This window comes from Telmatherina bonti, assembly GCF_933228915.1.
Source record: "Telmatherina bonti genome assembly, chromosome: 15".
In the NCBI taxonomy this organism is placed as follows: Eukaryota; Metazoa; Chordata; class Actinopteri; order Atheriniformes; family Telmatherinidae; genus Telmatherina; species Telmatherina bonti.
This window is the reverse complement of record NC_136613.1, coordinates 15,966,231-15,988,086: the sequence shown is the minus strand read 5'-3', so window position 1 is coordinate 15,988,086 and position 21,856 is coordinate 15,966,231. Positions and strand designations below refer to the sequence as shown.

Here is a 21,856-nt window from a genome sequence, read left to right as displayed (position 1 = left end):
CACCCTACCTATGGTGTCTACAGACCAAATGCGAACCTGATTAAATGCTCTAAGAAGGTTTAATTTAACTTTCAACCTGTCAACATCTCATTGAGTCTCTGAATTTTTGATCTTTATAATCCCATTTAATCTTTTTTGTGACATCTTTACACAATTTCCTAACTGGTGGAGCTTTTGTGACCAGCAGAAACAGATGGTATGAAATGACTGGAATACTGAAGGCTTGAAGCACCTGAGCACATCAGTGCATTGCCATGGAAACCGTCACGCTCTCACAGATTTCTAATGTCCACAATTAACTGAAAGGAACAACAAAGTCGGGTAGATTAGAGAGATGGCCAGATGTTCAGGTGTAAATTTAGCGATGGCAGAACGCTTTACTGCATGCTGATTCATCTCAATCACAGTTATGAGTCTGAGTGATGATTGCGCCTGTAGCAGTGATAAGATTAGTGTTGGTGGCAGACACAAACCCCTCCTGTACACATGCACAGAGAAGAGCTCTGAAGTCCACACATTTTAAGCATTAAAGCCTGAAAAAAAGGGATTTATTTCTGTGAAAGTCAGTTGTGCTTATTGTGCGTATTTACGGTATTATTTGGAGAGTTTTGTCTTTTATCATGTTTATAAACTCTTTGTATATCATATAATTTTTATATAAGTCTCCACACATATTGAGTTGAGCACAGGCTGGGTCAACATGTACCCTGTTCTTCCCCAGCAACACATTTGTGATCTGTCATCAATGTAACTTTACATTTTCTACGTGGAAAATCCCTGAGAATCCCTGGAAACATGTCATTTTCAAGCAGAATTGCTCTAAATTCTCAATTTACATTTCTGTATGAGCGCTGCTCTTCATTCATTCATTCATTTTCCGAACTGCTTATTCCAATTCAGGGTCGCGGGGAAGCTGGAGCCTATCCCAGCCGGCTTTGGACGACAGGCAGGGTACACCCTGGACAGCTCGCCAGTCCATCGCAGGGCCACACACAGAGAGACGAACAACCACACTCACGCTCACACTCACTCCTAGGGGCAATTTAGAGTGACCAATTAACCTATCATGCATGTCTTTGGATGGGGGGAGGAAGCCGGAGTACCCGGAGAGAACCCACGCATACACGGGGAGAACATGCAAACTCCACACAGAAAGGCCACTGACCAAACCAGCCAAGGATTGAACCGCGCTGCTCTTCCAAAAATGTAAATAAGCTTTGCAAAAATACATTTCTAACACAGATTCTGGCTTTAAAATTGTTGCTGATAACAGTTTGATCCTTTTAGTCTTTGGTCTTGAGATCAAAATGTCAACTTCTTACAATAAAAAAGTACCCTGACTAAAGATTGGTCTAATTATGTAGACCATTCTGAAATTTTTACAAATTCTCTGAAGGTTACAATGACATTCTCCACTAATGTGAGAAAAATACAAAAATGTTGTTGAGAATTATTGCTTTTAAATATTTTCATGATTTTTCTGATATCTGTTGACAAGCTGAAGATCCTTTTTCCATTTTTTTCTCCTCAGAGATTCAAAGAAGCGCAGAATCCCAAAATTCTTTCCCCCTTCTTCACTACAGCAGCTGCAGTGAGATGAAGCATAGTTGAGCGACATGCACCTGGAGGAAGATGATAAGCACCTGAGTCAGGTGTTCAACAAAGAGCTGCTGACCTGCCTGGGCCTGCTGGAGTGACTGTAGCTGACATTGCAGCACAGAGGTCTGAAAACATTGTTCTGGGCCACATGCACACTTCCCTTATACCCCCCTTTACATTCTTCATTTTCGGTCCTAGTCTCTGAGCGCACCAGTAAGCTCACCTGCATCATCTGCCTCCTGACTCTCCTGTTACTGAACTTCTCCTTGAAGAGAACATGAACACAATGGAGCTAATGTCTTTTGTTATTTTAAGCCAACATTTTGAATATCTCTATCAAGGCCCTGATCCAGTGTATTTGGACGTATGTGTTTTGTTTTTTTAAGGTAAAGCTGCTTTTTAATTAGTGTCCCTTCTCTGGGAGAATCTGAGCATTCCTTCAGTGGTTGAAACTGTTTCTACAGTAAACACCTTCCACTCCAGATTTACTTCCCAGCTGGTCTTGTGGTTCACCATTGGCTAGTTAGATCCCTTTGTGCTGTGATTTATTATTCATTGGCACATTTAGCCATGCAGCAGTAATTGCAGCATGCAGCCAGGGCGCCTGCATCCGATGGAGCACAAATGAATAAATAAATCTGGATGTAAGAGCCATTTGAACATTTGACATTTACTGATGAGGCAATTAAGAGAGCAACACGCAGATACACAACTCGCACTGCTCTGGCTCATCGCAGCATCTCTCCATATCTGTAACACGGTTTCATTACCGTACCGAAGACCTATGAAGCATTAAATAATGGTTACTTGGCGACAATATTCAAAACTGGAGCTTGTTTTGTCAGTTTTTCTCTGCTGCTTTGACTTTGTGCTATTCAGTGTAACAGATTGTCATAAAGGGAAGACTGGGTGACCAAGTCGAAAAAAATTCTACAAAAAGGTCAGAGTAACTTTCCGAATTGAAATAGCCCCATATTATACCCATTCACAAGAGCAATATGAGTCTGTTATTGGAGGAGGTAGATAGATGGGTCAGCAGAATTTAACAAAGACAGCTGCTTCCTGCTTCCTTCTACAAGTCACATTGTTTCCTTCATTCTTTCATTCACTCATGATCTTTTTTTCTGTGAAGTGCCTACAGTTTAGTGACTGATCTAAGAAATGCTTTATGGTTTTTATTTTCAAAAAGATATGTGTATTTTTCAAACACAATATGGTCTTAAAATGTTAAATTAGCTGTGATGGACTGGCAACCTGTCCAGTGTGAACCCTGCCTCTTATCTGATGATTACTGGGATGGGCTCCAGCTTGGGCTCCAGCTTGCCTTCATTAGAATAAGCAGTATAGAAAACGAATTAATAAAAAAGTTACATTATAAATGTTTATCATTTCGGTACATAATGCATGTTGTGGCTTCATTTAATTCAAGGTTCAACTAGAGATAAAATGGTTTAAAAAGAAATGGACAATTGATTTCAGATTATGCAAAATTATGGAGAAAATTCTTTAAGTTATTTATTACAGTTTTTACCTGGTTGTTCTTTATGTTCTTATGGTTTGTAGTTTGCAGCTGTGTATGGTAGGAAACAATAAGTACTGCATGACAAAAAAATAGATGTTGACATTTGTTAGTTAAAAGTTAAAAGTAATAAAATGTGCAAAAAGACCAAAAGAGCCAGACAAAAGCTGGTGAGCAGAAAGAAACGTATGTCTAATCACAGTTAAGTGTTTTGTTTTTTTTATCTCCACACACAGACACGAGAAAGACAGCATGTTTATCCTTAACTGATCAAATGAGATGAGGAGCAGTTTTATTGTTAAGCTTCCTGAACTGAAGCTTCCTGAAAAAAAAAAAAGCTTCCTGAACTGCTGATAAAATCTTAGACATTTCATATTTAAACAACATGACCAGAGAAGTCACTACAAAGCTCAGTCTTACTTCTTCAGTTGGTTTTTTTTTCTTTTCTTTTTTCTCCTCACTGGTGAATGCATTTTATTTTAATTGTAGTCTATTTTAGTCTTTTCCCCAATATTCATGAATTAGCATCTAATTTCTTTTATTTCACCTCTTTATTTTCTATGTTGTCTATTATCTTTTAGTTCATTGTACTTTTTTTGCCATTACACCTTGCAATACAAATAGTTGAACATAATCTTTTTGAAGGTGCTGTACAAAAAAGTCTGAATGACTCATTATGAAGTGTGTAATAGTTCTCTGAGTACATACCTACGCAGGTCTACACAGAGACAGAAATGATTTTACTTTAAAATGTTTCACAACTTTAAAATTTCCAGACAATTGAAGTACATATGCCTGGACTGTACGTGGTAAGTAACACACAGCCATAGTAATACACTAACAACAGTGAATAAGACATGACACATGTATAAACTTGTACCAAATAGACCAGTGGTGGAAAACTCTGCTTCATTTGGGCCACAGTCATGTAGGCTTTGGATGTCTTCCTGCTCCAAAACATCTGATTCAAATTAATAAGTAACTTTGTGGATCTTCATAGGCCGTTGGTTCCTTTTGATTTGAATCATGTGTGGCGGAGCAGGGAAACATCAAAAACCTGGAGGGCTTCAGCCCTTGATCAGGGAAGAATGAAATGGCAGAGATTCAAGCTAAAAAGAGGACATATGTATGAATTTTGGATCTCATTAAGCTCATTAAGCTGTAAAAGCCAAATTGTGATTAGCAGCACAAATGTAACACTGTAATCCATCATTGTTGTTGCTGCTGGCGGGGTTTGTGCAGGGAAAAGTAGAGTTTGGGTTGTGGTGTCATCTGTTCAAGAAACATTTTATGGGTAAACCCAGAAATGAAACAGCGGCATTTAATAAATTTTGAGACCTGAAAAGGATTCTTGTGTGGTTCCCAATATCCTGGCTCAAAGTAAATGAAATTTCCAAGGGATAAAGCATGTCTCCTTGTAAACATGACCCATGAATTACCCTTCAACTTCACCAGAGTACCACATCATACACTGGGGGCACCAAACCCTTAATTTTCAACAAAAAACTTATGAGATGTGTTATTTTTTCACTTTGATTGACAGGTTTGTGATTTGTAACATGTTGAATGACCCTGTAAATGTCAAAATTGGGCTGTATCTAGAACCTCTTTGAAAACAAAAAAACATAAAATTTTATGTATTATAATGGGCATTTTAGTATATTTGGCTTTTTTTAATCTTTCAATCTGCCTATAATTTTGCTAGTGATCACAAATTTCAGAATGAAATGTTTCTAACAATATCATAGGAACAGGGTGTAATGGGGTAAACAGTAAAATCACTAATTTTAATTTAAACTACTCATTGTTTCTTGAAAATAAAATCCTAACATCCCCGAATGCATAATCATAATTATGAAATAGCTATTAAATGTGGGTTTTACGTAATATTTCTAATCTAAACAGTGGGGACAACAACACCAACACAAAGTAATCAAACTCCAATTTAAAGGGTTAAAAATCAATCTAATTCTGTGAGTATTTTATAGTTTTGAGCAGAGTGTAACTTTAAAAAGAAAATAAGCAGGAAAAAGAGAGAAAAAAATAAAACTATTTAGTCACAGTTTTTCTAAAGTGGAGATATTACTTTGGTCTGAAATTATTTTAAAATACAGTAAATTCAACTCCGGAGGGCTAATAGATTTACTTTGGAAAATACTGACTACCATGCTGACAAACATGGGAATCTTCTGTTTTTTGGGGGTTGGCCAAGAGGAGGCAAATATTGGGGGCGGGGGCACCCTACAAAGCTGTCGCTAGCAGTGGCCCTGAATTTCACAAGCGATTGAGGGGTGGGTAGAAGACTTGCATGGTGGCACCCCTTAGCAGTTGACTATGGCCTTGAATGTGATTAAAAATAATTTCTTTACACCCTTCTCTTTGTCTTTGTTTGAATTTCTTTTTAACTAACCTTCCTTTTTTTATTTTTAAAGGGTTTTGTTGGACGTTCATAGCACAGACAGGACAGGAGCGTGAGCAGGCATATATCCCTGACCCCTCTTTAGCCATACTTTATATTTAACCTACTGAACAGATTTAAAATTAGTCTTAAATTGCTCTTCTCACTTGACATTTGCCAATAAAGGCCAGGCAGTATCTGTCAAAAGATCTGATATGACCTAGACCCCTCCATCCTTTTGTACTTCTGCTTATAAGAATATATATATGAAAAAAACTACATCAAAGTCCTCCTTTCTTCCTTTCCTTCGTTTCCTTTCCTCGATCGTTCCCTCCAAGCCAGAGAGCCTCCTCCGTCTCTCACTGGAAAAAACCCCCGAAGGCTCCGCCTTTTTTTTTTTTTTTTTTTTAATTTGGTGGATGTGAGAAAAAGGCCAGCAACAATGTGATAGACAACACAGCCACTCCGCGTAGTAGTGGATCTCTTCTCAGTGAACGGAGGGAGGGCTGAGGCGAGCCAAAGCGAGCCGCATGCTCGCTCTTCAGAGGCGAACAGGAGCAAAATGAAGAGCCGGACAGCAGCAGCAACAGCATCCAGTGAGGACCGACACACTGTTTAGGTAATGCTTTGTTCGCTTTCCGTTGGATTTCCATGCAGATATGCATTCGGTGCTTCGGAGCGCTTTGTTAGAGGACGCGGAGCAGCTTGAAGGGAGGATGTGCATGCATGTAGTTGGGCTGAAAAGACTCCATGTAGAAGGCTTAAATGGATTTAACATGCACGTGAATATGTTGCAGAAAACGCTTTGTCTCTACGGTAGTTTACCAGATCACCATAATCACCGTGGCTAATTTACCAGCAGCTCATTGAGGCACCGCGCGCGGCTCTATGTGGGAGAATATGGCTTCAGAAAAACGCTGCAGAGTTCAGTGTTTGTCAGTAGGTGAGCGAATCTCTCCTATAAGAAAACAAAACGAGTCCCTTCAGGTTTTCACTTCATTGGAGAGATTGAGTTCCTTCACAGCTGAGTGCGAAGCCAGGCCTGCGCACTTCTCTACAACTTGAGGAGGATGTTTGTTTTTATTTTTTTTATTTTATTTTTTTTTAATATACTCTTTATATAAACATTGCATGTTTTATTATTTAAAACATGCAATGTACCCCACATGCAACCCAGACAATGAGAGGAGTTAATGTTTCTTTGTTTTATTCCGTGACCATCAGAAATTGTGAACATTTCTGTAACATAACTGACTTTTGTCATCTTCTTTGTACACTAGGTATTGAATTGCTTACAAATCTCATTAAAATGTGCACAATCTGATCTAATCACCAACAAGGAGATACAATCTCTGCCTTTAGACAGGCGGTAAACACAAAGGTGTGTGGAGCTTAATTACCCCCCAACACATGATTGGTTGCAATGAGAGCATTGAGAAGCTGAGGAAAAACACACAAGGTGTCAAGAGGAGTTAAGTGTTTCCTTTTTGGTGTGATGGGGGTTTTGGAGTGTAGTATTGTTTGAAGTTGTCTGATAAGAGTTTTACTCAGTAGGGACGTAAATGTCACTGAAACGCATGATCTCATCACTTTGGAGAACTGCAGTAGAGTTGACTGAAACTCAATACAGCTCATGAAGAAACTTGTATACTGTTTGCTCACACACATTCACATCTTTTATAGACACCAGCCCTTCTCTTTGTATTTCCTCTTTCTGCAGCATAAACAGCACAGGGGAGAAAATTCAAAGTCTCTCTGCAGGTTATGGTGACATTGCAAGAAAAGTCTGATTTTGTGTGTATAATTATGCTCTGCTTTGCAAGGCTTCAAAAATAAAAAGACAAAAACTTGATTTGTGAAAGAATCACAACTCTAACAGACTTCCTGCATGAACACTATTTCCACGCAGCTGTCTAATTATCGCTTCACAGTGTTTGGCATCTCTTTGTCCCTGCAGCTGGACATTTATTGTCCCAAATAGGGCCTCCTCCCACTGCATGCGCAGACAGAACACAGGTGTGCAGGAGACAAACTAAGCATTTTGTTTTACTCTACAGTACAGCAGCTTCAATTTTCACACACAAAACGACTGTTTTTCAGTTGTGTTTCATTGTTTCAAGCTAATCGGTATTGTCAGGTTTGCAGAATTGCTACAAAGTGTGGAAAGAACAGATTCAGAGTAGATGCAACACCTATTTTATTTTATTTTTTTTAAGCTTATGTGAAATATATGAGCAGAAAAAAACATTCTCTCTGAAGGGAAATATATCTTCTTCAGGATGAATGCACAGTGATAAATATCCCAAAAAGGACAGCAAGATCACAGTGAGCCTAATACAGTATATTGATATAACTCCTTGTGCTTGTATTCATATACAAACATAAACAATCATTTGAGCAATCAGGTGAAAGGGTGGTCTCTACAGGTTTACTTTTCTTTTTAAAGCTGCAGGATAAAATTGAGGACGAATCGTCATTCTAAAAATACAAACTGATGAAGTACGTAACTGCAACCAGTGGTGACCCAGTAACAGAGTTAAAATCAGACATCGACTCGGTTCGGTGGCATCAGATGAGAGGAAATGATCCGGTAAGAGTGGGTGGTGAAGACATTGCCTTACTGTTGTTTCACATGACCCACTGTTAGATTTTGTTAGCTCAACGTTCATGTCGTATTTTCTGAGCAGTTTTGGATCTTTGTCACGTTGTATTACTGTTCAGGATGCGAGTGTGTGACTCTCAAGACACTGGATGAAAAAAGAACCAGAGACAGATGATGACAGATGATGTGGTTCTTTAATTTTTGTTAGACCATAAGAAGATGCGAGCTTTCTGTCTGCGAGATACAGATGTGCAGCAGTTGATCTGCTCTCGAGCTGCACAGCAAAGCAGCTCTTAAATATTGCACCACTGCAGCTTTGAAGCTGCTCCAAACAGTCAGATTGATTTAAAGAGAGGACGATCCCACCCATTGTAAGAATGAGCTCACAAATGACCGTATGATTATGATAATTGGAGTTAAACCTCCAGTAAGAGCTTTTTTTTTTGGTCACCTTCAAGCATTAGTAAGAAGCAGACATTACCTTTTGAAGTTGACGTAGCAAACTTGCTGCTGTGACTTTGGTGGAAAATCAGGTTGCTCGCTGATCACAGGGTTTGCTGTTTGATGCCCAGTTCCTCCACATGCTAGTGTCCTTGGGCAAAACTCTGATGAGTGCATTCATCCACTGCCAACTCATAAAAAAAAAAAAACCCAGTCTGTTTCTGCTGATAAATGCTTCACTTCCGCCCTTTGCAGACGCGAGAGAGGTAACCATAATGTGTTCATCACTCTGTGAAAAGGACACCATTCAGTCATTTGGACATAAATGCTCCTTACGGCTTCATCCAGGCAAACCGTCGACAGTTATGAAGTGATATTTGCCATAACACAGTGCTCAAGTCTTTCTTCACTCAGAGTTTTCTTACATCATTTATTTAAAAAAAAAAAAAAAAAATGTTAAATGTGACAACTGTGCTGGTTGTGAAAAAACATAACAATGGTGGATGGAAGCAGCTGAAAATGTCAGCTTTCTGCACATATGATGCCACTGAGCAGGTGGTGTGTTAGCCAGACTGTAAATGCTTCTCATTTTTGAGGATTTTCTTTTATAGCAAGTAGAACATTTAGTTATTTTCAGCAATAAAATCTGTTTGGGGGGCTGCACGGTGGAATAGTGTTTAGCACTGTGGCCTCACAGCAAGAAGGTTGCTGGTTCGATCCTTGGCTGGGGTTTGGATAGTGGCCTTTTCCGTGTAGAGTTTGCATGTTCTCTCCAGGTACTCCGGCTTCCTCCCACTATCCAAAGACATGCATGTTAGGTTGATTGGTTACTCTAAATTGCCCCTAGGACAATGTGAGCACGAGTTGTTTGTCTCTGTGTGGCCCTGTGATGGACTGGCGGCTGTCCAGGGTGTACCCTGCCTTTCACCCAAAGACTGGGACCCAAAGCTGGGATAGGCTCCAGCTCCCCGCAACCCTGAACTCGCGGTTAGGATAATGAATGAATGAAATCTGTTGGACTTCTCTGACAAGTAGATCATAAACCAAGTGAAAACCACTGCTGCACTGACAGCATGCATCAGACCAGTGCCATGTTGAAACTTATATGGAAATACTTCCAGGTACAATGTGGTAAAATTGTCATTAGGGTTTGTGGCTTAAAAGCTTTAAAGTGCTCATTCTGACATCAGTTTGGCATATTTAGTAGCTATTTAATTAATTGAAAGCATTGCATGTCTTTTTAAAAAAAAAAAAAAAAAAAAAGGCATTTGTTTGCTGCTCTTACACGATCCGACAGCAGCAACATGAGTTTATTACATTTCACACTGTGTGAGATGGGTCTCAATAAAATATTGGTCTAAGTGTGTATCACACTGCACAGCATCAACTCGAGGCTTGTCAGATTGTTGGCTGTAATGATGTAAATATGAAAAAAAGAATATGAAAGCAGAGTCGGGAGCGCCAGCTTTTGTCGTCGTCACATAAAGATCCACAAATGATTTATTGTTTTGATTAGTATTTTTCATTCAGTGTCTCCCACTGAAATGTTACATTGTGGTTTCCTCTTTGCACAGTTGGAACCTGGTTGTTAAATCTCTGGCAGTCTGCGTTTTTTGTTACGGTATTGCGCCAAAAGTGCAGTTTTCATCGCACAAATAGAAACATCACTGATTTAGTTGAAGTCCAGAGCTTGTTTACCTGCAGCTAGACAGTCCCATTGGGGGGGGGGGGGGGGGGGGGGGGGGGGGGGGGGGTAATGGGAGATGGTGACACCTGTTTCATCTTCCTCACGTCTGATCTCTGTTCCAGTTTTGGTTTTAGGTGTGTTAATTGTGTGAAACTGGGATTTGAGGGGAAAAAAAAAAAACCAAAAAAGAAAGAGCCAGTTCATTTTAAATAGTAGCTGCAAAACAAACAACAAACAAAAAAAAAACCTCTAGTACAACCAGAATATGTATTGTTTCCTTTTAGTTACTAAACATTTATTGGTAAGACATTTAAAATCAGGATCTGAAAGGATAACGCCAAGCCAAACCTCTCAGGATGTGTGTGCAACCCAGGATCAAACTCAGTTTCGACATCATATATGAATTCCATTTTTGCTATCCAATGCAAAGAATAGCTGTTATTGGTATTTTAACACAAATTTACTGAAATAATCATCATTACAGAGTGATACAAAACTTATGTCTGATGAACGTGACAGAAAAGATCCGATGTTCACCATCATGGGTGGTAAAGGAAGAGTGTGTCATTAGGGGCAAAGGCTGATGCTCATGTGACAGCCCAACAATATGCAATCAAATACTCACAAACATGCATTGCGACTTCTGAAATGATTACATTTCAGCTGCCCAAGTGCAAGTGAAAACAGGATGTAATGTACATCTTAATGTTCTACCCATAGACGGCGCCGCAGTGACATCACCGTAGGTTTCAGATAAGCTGAATTGGATCTCATTAAAGGAATCCTGCGCTTCATTGTTACCAATGAAATGTGTCAGTGCAGCAGTGATTAAAGGTACATTCACATCCGCCTCCAGCTCAAAGCAGCACAGTAGGTCCGCCTACAAACGCAGGTCTCGGTCCGTTTCAAGCAGACCAAATACAGAAAGCGGACTTTAGAACAAAGTGCATTGTGGGTCCAGTGCATGGCACCGTGGGTGAACACAACCAAAACATACACACGTGTGGCTGACAGGCAGCTATAGAAATAGAGATCTGATCAACCAGACTACCAGGATCTGATGCAGCTCCAGGTTTTCTTGCCTCTGGTGGAGAGTGAAACACACTTTTAAAAGGACAGATCTGTTGAGAAATGCAGTGTGAATGCAATCTTGGTTCTAAAAAAAAAAAAAAAAAAAAGTTGCTCAAAAGGCCCATATAAAAGTGTGTTATGAGTTCATTGTTTGTCTTCATACACTCATCCAAATAGTCACACTTAGGCAATGTAAACGTGACACTGCCTTGCTCTCCTGTGGCTTTCCAGCGGGCCTGTTACATGCTTTGTTGTGATATCAGAACTGGAATTCATCCACAGTATGTCTGTCTTTGATCCTCCGAGCTCTGCATCGGCATCAGATTGCTGTTTTGGAGCGATAACCGCAGATTTTGCCATGTTTCCTTCACAACTTTACATTTCAGACAGCCCAAAATAACCCAGTGCGGATAAGGGCTTGAGTCTCCGAGTCCATCTGTTGTTTGGTGCTGAGCAGGTTGTGTATGGTGTGTCTGCTTGCCTAAAGCATCACATTAAAAAAAAAAAAAAAAAGAAAATAAAAAGGCTGTGTGTGTGTGTACCAAAGCACAGAAAACTTAAAGCTGAAATTTGCAACAAAGCCTTGCATAGCTGACGTTTTAGATCACCTTTCCAATCATATATCTGTATATAAATAACAGACATACAGCATGGCTACACTCACAGTATATATCATATTGCTTGTAGTTAATCCTAAATTGTTCATATAATTTTACTGGCGAGGTAGCGTTTCATTTCATCTGCTCCAGACTGCTTGCACAGATTCTGTACAGAGGAATGGAGCGACTGGATGGCTGCTGAGGGAAGGTGGAGGTGTAATTTCAGATGTGCTCTAACCGACCAGGCCAGCAGTTATCTGAGCTCAGCCCTCAAAAGCAGGAGCGCTGGAGTCATCAAGACCAGCTGTGCCCCTCACTCCTGACTGAGCGAATGAGCACTTAGAGGACATGAGGAACATATGGATATCCATGGTAATTGGCTTTCTTCACAACACTGTAAACTTCCTGAGAGGAAAGATGGTGTAGGCACAGTGTGTGCGCGCGAGTCTCTGTTGATCTGTTGTGCCTCTGCTCTTTATTCTGCATCTTAAAAAGGAACAAGGCGTATTTGAGCAGCTTATTGTGGTGTAGCTTTCATAGTTAGGCTGTAAATCTCTGATAGACTGCTAATCGGAGCTGGTGTTTTGAAGCAAGTGTCCGCAGTTGGGACAGATTACGATGAGGTTAAGCTGTCTGAAAGTGGCCGCGAAGCTGCAGATTAGTGGGTTTGTTCTCTGGGCAGTTAAACGTGGATTTTTCACAAATGCAAGCCTGCATGTGCATTGCGGATATGACAGACGTGTCAGCATCTTCACGCAGTATTAACATATACGTTGACCTGTAAGGTTAGATTTTTCCCTTTTGTGAGGTAAAGTCAATTGTTTTTAGCGTTCAGAGTAAGAAAAAGAGGATCCAAGATGCATCATAATTCAAAGTGTACTCTTGATTTAAGAAGTAATCTGAATGAGCTAAAAATGTTGTTTTTTTTTTGTTTTTTTTTGTGTCCTTTAAGTTTCACATAGAAGCAAAACGGACAGTGTGATGATCTTTGAAGTTAACTTTCTCTACTTTTTCACTTCAAAGCCTACGTCCTGTGGGCGTCAGCGCTCCTGGCTGTATTTATGAGCCATAATGTGAGGTGTAGAGCTGCATTTCCTTCATAGGACCTTGCCGTTGGCAGCCTGTATTTAAGAGAGCCCTCTGCACTGTGAAAGCTTGTCATCAAGAACCATTGGCCTGTGTGATTTATCAGAAGAAGCTGTGCTTAGGTCACACTGACTCAACTCTTCTTTTCACATACCCTTTCCTTTCAGAGATTACTTTTTAAGTTTAAAACTTTGAGTCATTCTCTTTTTATTGAGCTCGACTTGACTGTTAGTTTTATACTGCTGAGCCTGCTTATCTGGGTAGATGTTTGACATTTTATGACTTTCAGGTCTCACTTGGTCCTTTGATAGAAACGGGCTAATTGTTCGAGCTATGACCTTGTCCAGGTGTGATCTCAGTGTTTTCTGATTTCTTATCTCCTTTCAGCAGAACAAAAGCTCATTATGTGGATATTCTGTTGGATGCAGACGGTGTTGTCTCCTCTGCATAAAGATTCAGGTGTAAGCTTTCTATAACAGATGGAGTGTGGCAGGTGTGTGTGTGTGTGTGTGAGAGCGAGCTTTCTGCCTCCCTGCACCTCTTGGTTATTATTGGGTCTAGTTGCATCAGAGCAAGATTAATGAACTTCAGAAACACGTCTTTGAGAAAATAGATGTTTTTTTTTTTTTTTTTTTTGCTCTACCAATATAGGATCGAATAGGATCGAGAAGACAGGATAGACCTAATCTGCCTCAGCAGGATCAGGCTCTAATGGAGTTTGTACTTTCTGGTCTGACCTTGCAGGACCTGATATTACGCAGCATGAAGTTGTCCCTCATGAGTCTGACCTTTTACTGCCAAGACAGGACAAGGGGCCATTTAGCTTGTTTTTGTTTGATCATTTTACATTTGCCTTTGTTTACATATAAATACCGATATTTAGATTGCACACATTGTTGATAATCCAATATATTTTTCATTTTTTATATATATTTTTTTTGCTCTTTGTAGTATTTTACCAATTTTCATCTTCTGACACTTCTCACCAATCAGGTTCCCAGATACAGCAGACAGCTGTTGTTAGAGCAGCAGCAACATTTCTTTGATAAAATTACAGATTTTAAAGCACAGTTACAGCAAACATGGTCCTAAATGAATGTCACACCACATGTTCTGGTTGTTGAATGTGGCAATAATAATTTGCTAACAGGTCCATGTAATAATGTCTACATCAAAGATTTTTAAAGGACACTTTGAAGTTTTGCATTAGAAAAAAAATTACAAAAACAAGTGCAAGGGGAAAATGCCTTTTCATATTTAGGGAAAAACAAACGAGACCAAAAAAAAAAAAAAAAAAACCCCACAAGGGGGCCACTGAAGTTCAGTGTAAAGTTCAGACTTTGCTTTCACGTTGCAAAATCAGTTTAAAACAATATATGTTTGCAAACATGGAGCCCATGATGATGTACATTCTCCAAAAAAAGGGCGTAAAAAGAAGCAGTGCAGTAGACTCCTATCGTCTTTTTGGGCTTTAAATGCACCATGGCTTCTGCTTCTTGTTGGTTTCTTTCATTGATCACATGAGAGCTATTGTGCTCAGCACTGCTCCACGATTTCCATGGCTACCGCTCAGTTTGCTGTGTTTGGGTTCGTATCTACAAGCTCTCTGAAAATAACCTGAAATACACAGGATATGAGCACAGAAGACAGAGAGAAGGCTCAGTTTGTATGCATGTGTATTTATTGTTGAGCAGAAATGAACCATTTTCATGGGGTCAAACAAAAATCCATCACCACAGTTTGTAGTTTTCATAAAATTTTGAAGTTTAGTTGATGAATTCAGCTGCAACAATGGAAAAACAGGAAATTATCATGGGACTGGACCAAATGAGCCAGCCATAGTCGTGAATAGACTTAATGTAGAGATTGTGATAATTCATAAGAAGAAATGCCAAAGATGTGTCTTCTAGAAATTTCTCTTTGTGTGTATTGTTATCTCTCTAAAGTAGAAGTACTCACATTCTCGCTTGCTGGATATCCTTCAGTCTTCTCATTGGGCTCACAGTTCTTGATGCAGTATTTCCAAATGAACAAAAGACCAAGTTGGTCTTTAGTGATTAGTCGTCTCCTAACCAGAGCTTGACCTGAAGCCTGGTTTAGCATACTGCATCATTTCTAGACATTTTATATAAAGCTGTTGAGGGTAGGCTCTCAGAACTGAAATAAGCCTCCAAATATCCATTTCTGATCAAAGAGCAGTAAATATTTACTCCTAAAACTCATCAGCAATGCTCTAAATTATTAAAGTATTTACAGATTCATGTTCTTATAACTTCAGCGCCAAGATTGCTTTCTGCTTTCTTAAAAAAAGTGGGTCATAGTGACGAATGAGCTGCACATGTGTTTCTGTGTGGTTTGTCAAAGACAGAATTAGCTCTACTAATAATTGGGTATACATGGAAAATATCACAGTTGACCTATTATTAGAAAGAAGGAAAATGGAAATCATAATCCTGGTTTTTTGCCATCATACTGGTGGGGAAAAAAAAGTTCTGACATTGTGTGCAAATCCCTTCAAATAAAGTTTAAACTTTGCATAGCGTTCCATATGCCTCACAATTTGTCCACTTTGAGGAGCCTGAATTTGAAATCTTGTTTTATAACATTTGTTGCCATCTGTGCTGTATTTTAGGTTTCTACGCCGATATGTACTTGTGCATTTGTATGCGTGTGCTCATGTGGTTGCATGCTCTAGGGTACGTGATTGGCAGCCACTTGGATGGCTGGAATGAGCTACATCGCCTGCCGTGTGTTCTCACCTCCCCGTGCTAGGTGCCAGTGGTGAGAAGCCAGTTGATCTGCTGCTGGTAGCAAGATACACACACACACACACACACACACACACACATAAACCCTAAAAACCAAAAACCTGGCAGGTTGGGCTCTAGCTCTAGTACAGCAACTACACACTATCTTGTGTGCAGGGATGCAAGAGAGGATGTAATATTAATACGCTTGTATGCGTGGGTACAGTGTAACAGTAATATGACTGACTTTAGAGCAAACATGCGTCGACACAGACACAGTCAGTCGAGCGGTGTCTGCGCTTACATCTGCATGCACAGCACCACAGCTGAATGTAGGTCACATAAGAGGGAAGATGTGGGGGAAGGAAAGAAGGTGAGCAGTGGAAGTTAAGGGAGGAGGAAGCCTTTCATTATGTCATCATGTTGGTGCGGCGGTTGGATTAGGATGGGATGCTTTTGCCTTGGAAGTAAAGATGACTTAACACTTTCCATTCTCGAAAGAAAATAAAGATATTGTTTTTACTCAGAGACGCTATATTCCATTTTTACAGCCTCTGACAGCTTCTGACTTGACCAGAGACAAATTAGCAGACAAGAGAGATAAAGCAGAAAAGAGAAAATTGGATAAAAGAGTCCTACTTTTTTAAAATAAAAAAATAACAAGAAGCTGTTTTAGCTTTGACATTGTCCCGTCGTCACTTGCTCATTTATCTTGGCTTTGGGTACTTTAAGCCTATTGGCTATTCGTAACAGCTGCACTTTGGGTTTGAAGATGTAATGAAGTGCAGTGGACCCTTTGGAGAGCTCAGATGCTGCCAGCATAATTACACAGGGTGAAGTCTGCTCTCCCACATGGTAATAGCCTTGTTGCCTCCAGTCGGCAAAGTAGAGTGGACATGTAGCCGGGGCTCATAAAGAGAGGAAAGAGATGCAGTTCGTTTAGTCTCTGCTTTTCTTTCTCCTTTAAGCTCAATATTTTCATTCTGGTTTGTAACTTCAAGAGTCTCTGATGTCTTTGTTCTTACTTGCAGTGCTTACTTTTTTATTTTTCTAATTCTTAGCAGACAAAGTTTCTTTTTCCCAATTTGAAACAATTTTAGCTAAATGTTAATTAAATTTACAAGAGATACCATGCAAGTTAAAATTAAAAGGGAAGATAACAATCAGCAATTTCTTCATCTGATTAAATCTTTCCAGATGAAGCCCAAACATGTGGGACATACTGGTGCTTGACTGTTGAAAAGGGGCTAATTTCCATTTGTACAATCACTCTCTCATACAGACATTTTCTGTGCAGCTTCTTCACATCTTTGCACCTTATTGTCTCGCTTTGGGATTAATTTGTGATTTCTCCTGAGTAAACAGACTTACAGGCTCATGTTAGAACAACAATATATTCAGACCCTGTTCAGAAACTTTGATGCTCGCTCGTTTGAGCGAAGTGTGTGAACAGTGCCGTGCAGAGTAGTTTGAGTGGTGCACAGTTGCACAAAAACTTTTTAGTCCTCAACTTTAAATGAGGTAAAGTGGCACTACATAAAAGAACAGTTTTCATGCATGCACCACTATTTACACACTATTATTTTTAGTGTAAGCGAGGGGGGGCATCGCTTACAGCTAACAGACACTAAAAATAATAGTGTGTAAATAGTGGTGCATGCATGAAAACTGTTCTTTTGTGCATACTGAGGTGAATCCAACTCAAGCTTTGTTGGTTTCCATGGCAAGATACATTTCATGATGTGGCGTGTACAGTAAGTTACTCGTGTCATTTTGTGTGAACCTAATTAGAATGAGTGAATAATTTAGACTGTATTTGACTGGACTTAAAACCACAGACAACTTATGGTAACTAACTTTGCTCTTAACTGACCTCTCTTGATGCCAAATACCATGCATGCTCTGGGAGTCTGACTGTCATGGGTGGGGGTTAAATGGGATTTATGATATTGTGGGGGGGCGGGGGTGGGGTAGTCTGTGAAGTTTCAGGGTTATAATGGGTGCAGTGTGTCTGTGTGAGCTCGTCAAAGTGTCACATCAGTCTGGTCTGCACACCAATCAGACATTTTAAATCCAGTGGACTCTACAAGCCCGATAATGATCAAATCCCTTTGTAACTGCACTCGTGTGTGAATCTGGATTATTGCAGCACGGGTTGAAGTTGTAACAAGTGTTGTTGCCACTAAAGCATAGAATGATAACAGTAACAAGAGGTATGAATAGAAAAGTCAGTTCAGGAATCATTTCATATCTCCAGATGTTACAATGTGCACAAGCTGCAAACATGATTTTAAATCTCCAAAGTTTTCCATGAGTCCCACAAAACATCTTTCACCCCTTCTTTACAATCCTCAAAATTATAAATGGGACAAATTATATTTTTATATTCTTTAGGATGCTAATGGTGTTAATTTTAAAGGAAAATCAGGTCTAATTTCCTTGATTTGTAGGTCTGTACTGTGACCTATAAACACAGTTTTGTAGTTTACCATGGTTGAACACATTCACTGACAGATTTGGTGGGGATGGGTCAAGTTGGAGTGCTGCGTTTAGAAGCAAGCATAGTAAATTGCAGCTTTGCATATGCGAGGAGTATTAAATTACACCCATGCATTAGTGAAAAGATGCAGAAGTTAAACATCCCAAAGCATATGTGCTTGGTCTAAGCCCAGCCCAATCTGACCTGAAGCTACATGAATTTCTTAATGATGCAGTGAGCATGCAAATGTTGCCATGCCAGGAAAAAAAAAACAAGTTTTGCATATGCCATGTATGAAAAAGCTATTTTTCTTTTTGTTTCCATCTCTATAAAGCGGGTAAAAGGATTTGTTGTACTGGTCTTAAACCCTGGGAGATGTAAAAATCGAATATGTGAGAAAAGTGCAGAGAAGCAAGTGCAGTAAAGGCAATACATTCCTCTGTTGTGGCACTTTTCATATGCACAACTGCATGCAAGACCTTTTAAGCGCCTCTATGACAGGCGGCTTATTGCTGCACCTTCCGGAGTGGCCACTGGGAATCACTTTGAATTTGATTTCTGATGTATTCGGACAACACATCTTTAGAGCCGTTGCTGGGGGACCGTAACACTACCTTCAAAGTGAAGTGCTTGTTAGAGCATTTGACGATGTGTGTATATAATCTTTCCCACCTGCATACTAGGAGGTGAAGCGGTCAACCTCTTTCCCCTTCAAAAATTTATGGAATGGTCTGCAGGCATCCCATATCTCGTGTTTTACAGGTGAACAGTTACAGCTTAGAGTATTGAATCACATATCTTAAAATAAATCTGTTTTCCAAAATGTTGCAGTCTGAAAGTGGACTTATAAACAACAGTACTTGGTGCTAATTTATCAATCCACAGCATACTACTTGGGACGTATTCCTACTCTGAGTGCACATGCAGGAGAATGGGGCTCCTCTTGTTTCTCTAAATTCCTATTGTTGCCTTCTCCTCCCACGATTCTGTATAAAGGGAGTAAACTGTAGATACTATGAGATGCTCTGACACACACCTCACTTTAATGGCAGGGTTATGGTTATTTCAGAAATGGCCCTGAAGTTGTGCTGTCTGAATACATCAGAAATCAAATTCATTGTCGTTCCCAATGGCCACATGAGAAGGCAGAGTGAAAAGTAGGCCACGGTGGAGGTGGTTTAAGCCTGAAGATATAAAAACTGGCACAACAGGGAAGCGCACTTCCTCTTCATTCTCCTGGAACTGGTCATAATGGTGCTAGGTGGGTATGAATTACAGATCGTCTGTTTCAGAGGGTCAGGTCAGATTAGGTAAAGCTTGGGGTTAGACATGTGTAGGGTGACGTACAACTCAAACCGAGGTCAAGTCCAGCGCTGTTCATATGCCGGCTAAATCTGCATTTTGGCTCAATGTTTCCAAAAATCGCTCTGCTCAAGCTCAACTTCATAAATAACTCTGGGTCCCAGTTGTTAAGGTTCATACACCTACTCAACGCCCACTCTGTCCTGTTTCCAACCGTCTCCCTCATGTAATACCACACTGGAAAATCCATTTTCCTCACGATGAGCACATGCTGTATTTGCATTTATACCAGGTTCTCTTCATAATCCTGGGAGACGTTGACTGGAATTTCAGGGAGAAACGATCTCAGGAATCTAAAATGTCTCCTCTTCTTTGCAGTTCAGTGTTTTCCTCCACAAGGGCTCCGTGAATGTTGCCTTGTTTCTTCTTTTTGTTCCCCAGCATGTCATTATTAGTTAATAACTGCTTACTGTTACATGAATTGCTGCAAGGTGAATATTAAAAGAAAGCAGCTTTATTTTCCTTTCACAGAGCCCAACTCCACTTGTTAGGGCTCAATATTTTATAAGGAACAAGCCCTTTGGTCACATGTTTGATTTCAGCTGAAATGCAGCGTGCGGAAAGGAGAAGGGCAGCGACATCCGTTGCAGAACTGGCCGGTGTTTTTTGCTCTCTTGTTCTAAATTTCACAACCTTTCACTGTGACTGACTTTTATATCTTCCTCTTTTGTCCTGTGACGCTGCTGTTAAACACGGCAGATTAATCTTTTAAGCTTTATTGGACTTTCACCACTATCTGTGATTTCTTATCTATTTCTGATGACAAATGGGCGAGCATTAAAATCCTGTTCCTGTTAGCCATCTGCAGCGTTCGCGTTGTGTTTTCTGTAAATGTCATGCGGCCGTTGCTTTCCTGTGCCAGAGCTTCAACGGAGACCTGCATTACCCATTTGAGAATTTTTTTTCAAGGTGACTGTGATTAAAGTATTCATAACATGGCCTCCTCCCACTGGTTCCGCACGCTGGCGCAAAGTGAATTTTCTGTGAGATGGTGTGTGACTGCATGCCCTCAAGGGTCTATCCTTACCTGGAGTCAAGTAGTGACTGAATTTCTGTGTGGTGAAACTATTGAAGGCTGCTGCAGAGCATGCTGGGAGGGAGATGTTAGAATATTTTAAAATGGAAAATAGAAGAAATTTACAGTTTATATTATATTTCAGTTTTCTACCGCTATTATGGCTTTAATTTTTAACTAAAGCGTTTGACTTCCTAACAACCGGGTGTCACATTTTCCTTATAAAAGATGAGATTTGCAGACATTTTGTAGCAAAGTGGTAATGGATCCATAAAAATCTTTCAGATTACATTTTATTCAAAGTTTTTTTCAGTACAAACCTATAATTTTTTTTGCCTTTTCTTCATTATGGGTTCTAGATTTGAAAGGACACTTTACCAGTTACACGTTTTGCATTTCTATTAGCTTTTGTGAACAAATGTACTTAAGGCTTCAGATGCCTGATTTAATGCTCAAACATCCTGCAAGAGAAACAACCATTCAAGGACTTGAAATACCTGCCCCTTTGCAGCACAGCTTTTAAAAAAGAAGACGTATTTATCAATCCCAGGGTCCAAAAGAGAAAGTCTGCCAAAAACTCCTTTAAGACCGGGATCATCCATAAAGGACTGTGCTGTTTACAAAAGAGATTTACTATAAACATTGTAAACGTCTGGCAAGCCATTGGCACAACCTCACCGTAGCAACACAAATTCTTTGTGCCATTAAAAAAACAAAAACAAACAAACAAAAAAAAAAAGATTCCTTTTGATTTGATAAAGTATTTTGTAATCTAATGACCACAGCTGGTACATTAAAAGCAACAAAAATTACACTGTGGATTCCTCTAGTGTTGAAAGCTTCCTGGTAATCTGCTGATTAATATCAGACACTCCAGTTCAGAAATAACTTTTTTCCCCATTAAAAAACAGGAAAAAAAAAAGACCTGGGAGCTTCCCTGTTGTTTTATTTTTGTTTTTCCCCCTGTTGGCTAAATAGTTAGGACTTTTTGAAGAGGACCCATTGAAGTGTGGGCTCTCTCCAGTAGATCTGGGTTTAAAAAAAAAAAAAAAAAATCATGAAGACAATTTGAGTTCATTCAAATTTGGTGAATCCAGTTTTTTTTTTTTTTTTTACATCTTATTTATATTTATCATTGTTTTTACAACTATTTGATTACTCCCAGTTGTCATATTTTGATGTTCACAGAGATGAACTCTCTGAACTGAAAATAGCTGCCTGGGAATTTCTTTAAAGCTGGGGTAGTGGCAC

The 21,856-nt window shown here is 39.6% G+C and overlaps 1 protein-coding gene across 2 annotated transcripts in view; it reads left to right on the top strand.

Moving 5' to 3' along the window:
• Positions 1-6,020: 6,020 nt before the first annotated feature.
• st6gal2a (ST6 beta-galactosamide alpha-2,6-sialyltranferase 2a) overlaps positions 6,021-21,856 on the top strand; it is a 59,585-nt gene continuing 43,749 nt past the window's right edge. The window contains exon 1 of one of the 2 annotated variants that reach the window (XM_079254385.1): positions 6,021-6,135. The gene's annotated coding sequence lies outside the window, so the exon portion shown is untranslated. Of the gene's footprint in view, positions 6,136-12,190; positions 12,289-21,856 lie in introns of those variants that run through there. The other variant, XM_079254386.1, reaches the window with a different exon arrangement.